Genomic DNA, 10,577 nt, shown 5'->3' on the forward strand with positions numbered 1-10,577 from the left:
TGTCTCAAAACGCAACTTCACTCTCGAAGAGTGCATACATATATGTCCCACAGGAGGAAAAGTAGCAACACTGGACTCTCTAATCCCTAAAGTTTCTGCATGTCTTCATCACTGCCTTTATTTTCACTGAGAAGAAGCCATATATAAACATGTTCATCACTCGTTTCCAAAGCACAATGTGCTAGATTGTTGTTCAAAACTATTCACTTCATTACCCATCTGCATCATGAGCACCCCTTAACTTTGGGTGTGACTATATGATTTCCTTTGGACAATGAATTATCATGGACATGACTACCTAAGGTTTGAAATGTGCTTGTATGATTGGACTCATTCTCTTGTTCTCTGCCATTACCATAAGAAACACATTTTCAGACTAGTCTGCTAGCTCCAAGAAAAAGATGAGAGATTCATGGGGAGGAGAAGAACCATGTAAGCCAGGCCCAATTTAGATCAACCAATCTCCATAGTGCCTCAAAGGTTCATAAATTAAATGTTGTTGTATTCCAATGAAATTGTGTGATTGTTACACAGCAGTATTGTAGCAACAGTTAACCTGTACAAATAAGTCCAGAAGTAGGCATATTTTTGATTATATACAAGTGCCTAGGGTGAGAGATTAAATATGTGCCTTAGTCAAAATAGTCTATCCTTTGATTCAACATAAATTTTGTTTCAACTGAAGAACATATGATTGGCTTGAGCAAATTAACTTTTCAGTATAAATCTTTAAAATCTTAAAATACTTGACCAGGATGCACATTGAGGTCATCTTGAAAATAAAGAGTCAGAGGCTCCATGAAATTGACCTGCCCAAGGTCACATAATTAGAAGTGATAGAGCCAAAATGATGATGCAGTTCTCTGATTTCCAGTGCAGAGTGTGATCAATCTCCATTATACCATGATATTTAATTGCTTTTGTATCTCCTTTTACTATAGATGAGAGCTATTTTGTGTGCATTTAAGTAAATATTGATTTTTTTAATGCTCAGGTTGTATATTCCAAAAATTATTGACAGAAACAAAAGAAAAAGAAAAATAATTGAGCCCTAAGGGTAAGAAGGTCAGTAAAGCATGAAAAAAAAATGACTAGGAAATGAAAAAAGAAAAGAAAGTAATCAAGATCAGAAACTGGAAAGAAAGTTTAAAGCAACTGATCAAGACCAGAGATAATGAAAAGGACATTTTCTCAGAGGCTCTGAGCAGGGGAAGAGGTTCTGGAAGACAGCCCCCTCGTGACTCTGATATAGGAGAGAGATTTTGGCTTGAACCGGAAGGTTGAATTGCAGAAACACAGAAACTTTGTTCCCTAAAGGCTGACATACATAGCTTGAGTATTTGACAACAGCAGTCAATAATGTTGTCAAAATTAAGTGGCCAACAGCAGCAGTGAAGTAAGTGGTGGGTGAAAGTTACCACTATTGAAGAAAAAGACATTAACTGACAGAAATGAGCTGTTGTTCCATCCAGAAACATATGATGAGATGGTGGGAACAGGACACTTTATTTTCTAGCTCCTGCAAAGGGCTTTTATTTTTTTACTGGATTCTGTGATTACTACCAAGGCTCCATGGTGCAGCCAGGAAGACATGACCAGAGAGCAGGAGAACATGTCCTTAGGCATATGAGAGCCAGGGAACACTTTTGAGATTGTTCTTAAACCTGTCTACTGTGACTGTGATTGGTCCAGACATTAGTTTGGTGAAAATTAACATAAGAATGAGAAAATAGAATCTGAAGTTTTCTCCCCAACCAGAATCTAACCTCCGTTACATTCTTTGCCTGGTCTTCTCTCTCAGATTCCTCATGTTTGCTCAAAGGCTCTGTGACACTATGATTATGCAGAGGGACACTTAAGAGAATGAAGAAGAGTTACAAACCCAAGATCGTAACATAATAAAAAGAGAACCTGGGTGGGGTCACATCCAACTACCTTTGATCAATGTCAAGAACGTGTGCACATTTGCCCTAGTTGTGTCAAGCAACTCCCCATTTACTGTCAAAAGAAGACATACCACCATGTAAAACTGGTTACAGTATTGTGCCATTCAACTATCACCAGCAAATACTCAGAACTGCTGGGAAGACAAGGTGGAGGGGAATAGAACAACAGTTACATGAACTGTGAAGAGAAATTTGATAGTGGACCTGATAACCTGAGAACTATGTACGAGAGTTAACCTCTCTGTTCTGCACTTTCTCTCTTCAAGACTTAAATATCTGTTGATGTTGAATGGTAAGAGGAATGAAGATTTGAGAATTTCATCTATGATTTCATCTATGGTAGAACCATTTTGCCCCACTCGTTTGGGATCAGCATAATTCCACTCATAGATAATTGAGTTACATTGTATTTGTCTTATATGTTAAGCTGTTGCACTAATTCAAAGATCTGAATCTCACATAATTGTAAATAGGAATTGATTTAAATATCTGTGGCTAGTTAACAGAAATATGTGATAAGCACTGTTCCTAATTATCTCTTTTGGATGGGCAGTTAGGGCTTTTAAATTTCACATTTAAGAAACTGATATGAAATATATCTAAGAATCTAGGCCTTCAGTGAGTATAGAGTTTAATAGGAGAGACAGACATTTAAACAAATAAATACAGTACAATGTGATACATATAAAAATAGAAGTATGCACAAAGAAAAGAATAAAGAAGAGAGTATCATTTCAAGGACAAAGTATGAGAAATATTTTAAAAGGCTTCAGAGAGGAGGCAATAAATAGAAGTAAAGGCACCATAATAGAGATTTTGAACTATATCTGAGACAGTTATGGGACTTTAAAATCTTGAGGATTATACCCTATACCCATAATGCAGGGAGGGCTCAATAATAGAAACTCTCTTAATATAATTCACCATATAAATAGGGCTTAGGAAGAAAAGCATAAGATTAATCTCCATAGATGATTAAAAAGTCTTTGGAAAAATTTCTAGTAAAAAGTCTAGAGAAAATAGAACATTTCTTTATGTGTATACATATATATAATATGAATATACATATCTATAGCTATCTACTTATGTATAGCTATATTTATACATGTACATACACTATTGTTATAGTGTAGTATAGATATAAGTAGAGTTATATGTACACATATATACATATACATGTGCTAGAATATATACTATACTATGGTTATAATATACATATTATAACTTAGTATCTATAACTGTTAATATAGTTATAAATATATATATATACACACACATACATACATACAGGTGCAATGAAAGGAAAGATAGATAAGATTAACTACTAAAAATAAAAACAATTTGCATGAAAAAAGCAAACTCAAAAATCAAAGGATAAACTATGAAAATATTCACAACATATATCACAGAAAAAGAGTGATAAAGAACTTATAAATTGATAAAGAATTTATAAATATTGAGAATAAAAATTTCTATGGAAAAATGAGCCCAAGATATGAACCATTGATTCACAAGAAAATATATAAAAATAACTTTTAAAAACTCAAAAAAATTTAAAATTTATTTATATTTAAGAAAATGCAAATTAAAACTTGACTGAGACATCATTTCCTTCCCATTTACTTGACAAGGATTTCAAAAGTTTGACAGTGTGCTCTGTCGTCAAGGACGAGGGGAAACACACTCTCATATGTTGCTGAAGAGAATGTGACATGAATAGCACAACCACTACGGAGAGGAATTTGAAAATATCAAACAAAACTGCATATGAATTTATCCTTTGACTTAGCAATTCCTCTTCGGGAATTTAACCTGTAGCTCTACCTCCAAAAATATTAAACTACATATGTACAAGGTTATTCTTGGCAGTATTATAGTCGGCAAGTATTGAAAACTATCTAAATGTCCAAACATGGGAGAGTGGTTGGATAAACTATAGTAAATACACAAAATAGAATACAGTACAGCTGTAAACACAAGAATGAAGAAAATCTCTATTGTCTGAAATGGAGTGATTTCCAGGAGATATTATTAAGTGAAAAAAGCAAACCAAAGTATATAATATACTACTTTTGTGTAAGAAAAAAGAAAAATAAGAAAAAAAATATATGTATGTATGTATGTGTATGTACACACACACACACACACAAACACACACATAAATGCCTAAATTTACAAAAAGAAACAGAAATGATAAACCAAGAAACAATGGAATCGGTAGGCCACAAAGAATGGTGACTGAAATGAATGGAAAGGCTGTGAGAGGGAGTGACAATTCTCTGAGTATATTTTTTTGTGAAATTGTGCTAATGTTCTACATATTAAAAAAGTAAAATTAACTAATTGAGAATAGGAAGGGAAAAAAATCCTAAAATAGAAAGCAAGTTGAAATAGATTAATTCAGTTGTATTTTAAATAAATACCATCATTACATTGAAAGAGAAAAAAGAAAGAAAATACTATTCCAAGTAGCTACAAACACAGTGTTTGACCGTTCATCCTCAGTCTTACATAGCAGGGTGGGAGTTGGAGGTGGAAGAAAAATCTGGAAGGCTTTTAGTAGTCTTTTTCAAAAATTGTAATGATATGAATAAAGCAATTCTGAACTTGTTTTGTATGTATTCTAAGGCTGAATAAATGTGTAAATGTGATATTTTGGGAGCTCATAGTCTCACTGCAGGAGAAGGAACATATAAATATGGAATAGGACAGGAAAGAACCCTGTGTAGATGCAGGGATGGATTCAAGTGGGAGATATCAGTGTGAACTCGTGATTTACTCAATATCTGTGTTTAAGGATGTGTATTTGCATAGATGATAGTGTCTTTCCCAGGGTTGCGCATCCGGAGGTCCACGATGTCCATGTGTCTCTCACTAGTGATGTTAATTTTGATTGTATGTGTGTGAATATGTGTGTTGTATTAAAAGTATATATACATGCCTATCTTTCCCAGGTCTGTCTTTTGAAAGGACTAAAAAGCTAAGATATTCCGGTAGCAATGAACAACACTAACAGTCAGCTCTTGATCACCAATATTTCCTTCTGAATGAAATCAGAACTTTTCAGAGAAATGTCTGATTAAGGGCAATATTAATATAATATAAGATTGGAGTATCTTGTTCTGTCAGAAAATAGGAATATATTCTACAAAATGCTGGGGTGTGTCAGAAGGATTCAAGAGTCAGCTTAAAGGAACTCCTCCTGGCTAAATCTAAGACAATTTGAGCACCAATATAATTAAGCATACTGACAAATTAGAAACCATTGAACAAAAGTAGAAATTCATGAGTCCTTACTAATAACAGATGATAGATATATACATAAGAAGAGAATGTGAGAGAGGTGGAAGGAGAGGTATAAGAAGGAAGGAAAGAAGGAAGGAAGGAAGGGAGGGAGGGAGGGAGGGAGGGAGGGAGGAAGGGAGGAAGGAAGGAAAACAGGGCTCTTGCATATAATAGAATGCCAAGAACTAACTGGCAAATATGGAAAAAGTGCTCAAGTTGGAAAGTTATTATCATAGTAAAAATTTAATCAGGATAGATTCATCAATAGATGACAAATTAAGGAGAAAATTTTGATGATAATTAGGATATTTGCATGGTCTTTGAGAGTTTCTCTGAAGTATGCTTATTAGTTAGAAGAGAGGAAAAAATAAACAGCAATTATGCGATGGAGAAATCAGACAACTTAACTGAGTGATCAAAATTAACATCACCAATGAGAAACAGATGGACAACCGAATGTGACACCCTGAGAAGGACACAATATCACCTGTGCAGTATTAAGGCAAAGAATGAATAAACTGAATTCAATCACAAAGTAACATTAAACAAACACAAAATAAAAAATGTCTAAAAGACAAAAAAAGACTCTAATAATATTCCAGATTAAAGGAAGCTAAAAACACATGGTGATTAATTGCAATATCTGATTCTAGACTGGATCCTTTATTGGAGGAAAAAAATGCTATAAAGGAGATCTGATGATCTGACATTTGTCAGATCAGCTTTCAAAATCGGAATGTGGGCAGGAGACTATATAAAAGTATTGATAACTCTGCTGTGGTTATGTAAGAGAATATTCCTATTCTTAGGAAATACACACTGAAGTATTTAGGGATAAATGGACATGATGTATGTGATTTACTCTCAAAAGGGTATATGTGCATATGTATGTAAACACACATATACATACATGCATATGTACACACGCGCGCACACACACACACACACATAGAGAAAGACAGACAGACAAAGAGAGGGAGAGAAAAGCAGATGATGTTACCAATAAATAAATCTAGGTAAAGGGATTGTATATTTTTTTTTATTTACTGTTTTTATTTTTGTAACTTTTTTAAAATTTGAAATTTTCTCCAAAGTAGAAAGTTTTAAAAAATACTTAAGTAAGACCTTAAGAAGTGATACTTAATTTGACTCAGATCCAGCCCGTTTTTCTCCAACATTACATCTCTTAAACAGTAAAAGATGCAAAGATCTGTTTATTTCAGGGAGTTTTCTTTTTCTGTTCCTTGGGTATTATTTAATCTGAAAATTCAGAAAATAAATGAGGATTCATTTTGCAAGTTTGCTGTTTTCATTTCATTTCTGGGTCCTATTCTGCCTTAGGTACTGGCTGGGATCCACCAAAACTTTAATCAATTTTTCTTTCTTAGGAAATGAATAGAGCCCTTTGATTTTCCCAAGACTCCAGGGCAAGCTTTTCCTCTCCCATTAAACTATTTTATATCAAAGGAAACAAAGTTGTGTCACTCCAGACTTCACCCAAGAGAGAGACTTCAATTCCTCCTCACACCCTTGGGCAGTGTTTTTTGTTCTACACCGCAGTAGAAACTGTGGAAAGAGTTCCAGGTTGGCATCAGTCCCTGCAGCAAGATCCTGCACACAGGACAGGAGTGGATGCAGCTCCCTTTAGACATCCCTGCTGGGGTCCCCTCAGTCTGGGGGCAGAAAGCTCAGCAGTCACTGCCTCTCTCCCCTTAGAGAACTTTATCCATCATCCCAAATTTTTGGTAAACAGCTTGACCAACATGTATTTGTTCAATACTTGTTTTGAAGATACACTCTATTTTACTGAGACCTAACTGTTGCTTTGGTGCAATGTTTAAATCAAAACTTGCAATGTCACTGCCAGTTACAGAAATGCAGCCCACGAACTCCTCTGTTGGACTCAAATGTCCTTAAGAGTGTGAGTTTATTTTGCACTTCTTAGCACCCTCTGAGTGAGGGCGAGTCCTGGAACGAGTTGAGGCTTAATAAGTATTGAGTGAGTGAATGACAGATGATGGCAAATGAGTGAATAGGAGAAAGAAAAATGCCTCGTGGAACAAAGAATTTAGCTAAAAACAGTGACAGTGTCTCCCTCAGAGTGGTGAGCTGAGCTTTTTTTGACTCATTCCATGTCACAGATCAATACATCTACCTGACAGCTATGTTCTTGAAAATGTTCTTTTGTGGCAGCTCAATCAAGCCCAGGGAGATTAAGGCCTAAATCTGGGTGGTTTAGTAGATGCCTTATATTGAACAGGCCTCTGGCTGAGTTTCAAAGGCTCAGCTTGGTAAAGTTAGGCAGGTATCTACTGGTGTAGAAAAATGCCAGATCCAGGGAATCAGTGAAGAGTAAAATAAGTCAACATACACATCGTGTGTGTTAAGGTGTTGGTGGAACGCTATAAACTTCTAATGGTAAGAGAAATAAGTTCTGAGGATCTAATGTACATCATAGTGACTATAGTTAACAATACTATATTTTATACTTGAAAGTTGCTGAAAAAATAGATCTTAAATGTTCTCAACATAAAAGCAATAAAAAAATGGTAATTATGTGAGGTGAAGGATATGTTAACTAACTTTATTGTGATAAACATTTCCCAATATATACATATATTAAATCATCATGTTGTACACTTAAAACTTACACAATGTTGTCAGTTATATTGCGATAAAGCTGGAGAGGAAAAGAAAAAAGAATACCAGCTAACCGGGTGAGGAAATATGGTCTGAAACTGAGAGCAAGAACAGGTCTCAACAGATCAAGAATTGCCACGGAGTTCTGGACCTGGGACAGAGAGCTCTGTCTTTTGCTTTCTTTATGTAAACTGATCAGGCTTTGCTATTGTATATTGAGTGGAAAGACAGCCAGGGCCCTACAGGTAAAGTTTTACCTGATCAAGTCAAGAGCAGAGAGTTAAGTCTTAGGTAGGAAGTCTTTGGTCCTCTAATCTCTTTCAGAAGATAGTCATGTCTCTGATGGCCAGAGAAAGTTGATCCAATCAACAGAAGGTTGATTCTCAACCTGCTGTTGCCCCATATCATTTAAGGTTTGGGCAAATGGACACTATTTCAAGTTTTGACCTCAAATCTACCTGCAGCCTTCTATCTTGCAGAACTGGGTCACAGCATGAGTGAACCAAGAGAGCTTTACTGTGTTTAATTAGATGCTTTGGTGCCTTTCCCTCAGACTTTCATATTCAGAATCATGAGTACTCAGGGATATGGATGCACTCCAGGACAGATTCAAAGCTACAGAATAAACATAGCTCATCTAGAACATAATTATTATTCAAGTAAAATAATATATATTTTTATAAATTTATTAAAATTTTGTTTTATATATAAATTTTTGTTATATATATGTATATAATTTGAGTGAATTTAAAAAAAAAATTAAATTTAAATGGCTTCCTGAGATCAGAGCATCTCATCTGGGGTGCTGAATTGGAGGAGAGGATAGAATAAAATATGAGCCTTCTCAGAATCTAGAGTGTGTGACCTATGTAAAAGCTTTATTAAAACTACTCCCCAAACCACAATCTCAAGTTTTTGCTGACAGAAGCATGATTTTAGAATATCAGATCCAAACTTAAACATATGATGTTCCAATAGTCCCATTTTCAGCACAAAAAGGTCAAAGATTTGCATATAGAAGGTAATAATGAAGAAAAGAAGTCAAGACGACCGTGTAAATATACAGTTCTACAGCCTAACTCTGACTTCTAGGACATTCTTCTTTACACTTAACTGAACAGAAAGATATATGAGATGAACTTTACTTTCTCTTTTACTTCTGCTACTAAAAGGAAGCGGAAGGAGTGGGCACAGATAGATGGTTGAGACAAACTACAACTTCCTCCATGACCAATTTGACCAATTTGGGAAGGGTGGAGCAAGACTTGTGGCTGACTTGCGGGGGTTAGCTGCAGAAACTTAAGCCGATCAAAATTCTTTGAAACTAAATCGTCAAAAGGCCAAAAAACATACTAAGGGCTTTTTGACTATAACCTAACATTCTGAGAGAGTTGATAAGGGAAAAACACTAAAGATTCATTATTTTTATTTATATTAAAATTTTTTTGTTTTTTTTAAATAATTATCTTTATTGGTTAAAGTTGTTTGCACAATCTTGTAATTTTAATAATAAGGTTGAGAGAGGATGATAATATCTGCTCTCAAGTACCCTGATATTAACCCCTAGATTATGTGGCATCATGCTATTTCCAATTGATGTAACCCAAAGTGCCAAGTCACGTCATGAAAAAGAATGCATTTCTTTTTAAGATTAAATTTGCTAAATGAATAACAAGTGTACAGAGTTCATTCTAATTGTGCCTGACGGCCAAGTGATTACTAATTTATACATTAGAATGTCATTCTCATAATTTCAGGAAACTTGAGGTGGGATAAGAGAACATTTAGATTTCTTGCCAGTTAAACCAAAATATCCTTCTCTGATTGCATAAATTTATATACAACATGCACAAAAATTACTTACTCTGCTATTCTACCTATTCTAATGTTTTTTGTTTTGTTTTGTTTTGTTTGTTTTTTTAAAGAGAAATTATTTGGCATTTCAAAGTCTTAATCTAAAGCATCTGGGCTATAAAACTTCCTCAAGTAACTTATTTAAAGGGAAGGAAAAAGGGTGTTACCCCTAGGGGATGATTCAGTAGGGTTGGAGTATGACCCAGGAATCTGTGTGCATAAGCTCCCAGTTTTCCTGCTGGTGCTGGTGATGTGGAAACATTTTTAGGATAATTGAAACTGAAAGGAAATTTACTGTGCATGAAGTGTGCCTTTAGTACCAGAAGGTGGCTCCATAACATACTGAATAAGGTACTTTGCAGCTAACTGGCTGTAAAATAAAGGCCTCAGAGCCTTTATTTTTCTCAATTAGGGGAAGGGGAGAGGGTGAAAGAATGCTGTGCAGTAAAAGAAATATAGTCGTGTGTTGCATAATGACATTTAGGTCAATGATGGACCACATATGAGGGAATGGTGGTCTCACAAGATTATAATGGAGCTGAAAAATTCCTATCTCTTAGGGATATCATAGCCGTTGTAACATCGTAATGCAACACATTACTCACGTGATTGTAGTAATGCTGGTATAAACAAACATACTGCTCTGCCTGTTGCATAAAAGTATAGCATATACAATTATGTACAGCATATAATACTTGATAATAATAAATGACTGTGTTATTGACTTATGTGTTCACTATATTATACTTTTTATCCTTATTTTACAATGTACTCTTTCTACCTATTAAAAAAAAAAGTTTACTGTGAAATAGTATGCCATGTTATGCCAGCAGCAGCCTCATACAGCTCATG

Source organism: Pteropus alecto, unplaced genomic scaffold, assembly GCF_000325575.1.
Source record: "Pteropus alecto unplaced genomic scaffold, ASM32557v1 scaffold270, whole genome shotgun sequence".
Taxonomy (NCBI): Eukaryota; Metazoa; Chordata; class Mammalia; order Chiroptera; family Pteropodidae; genus Pteropus; species Pteropus alecto.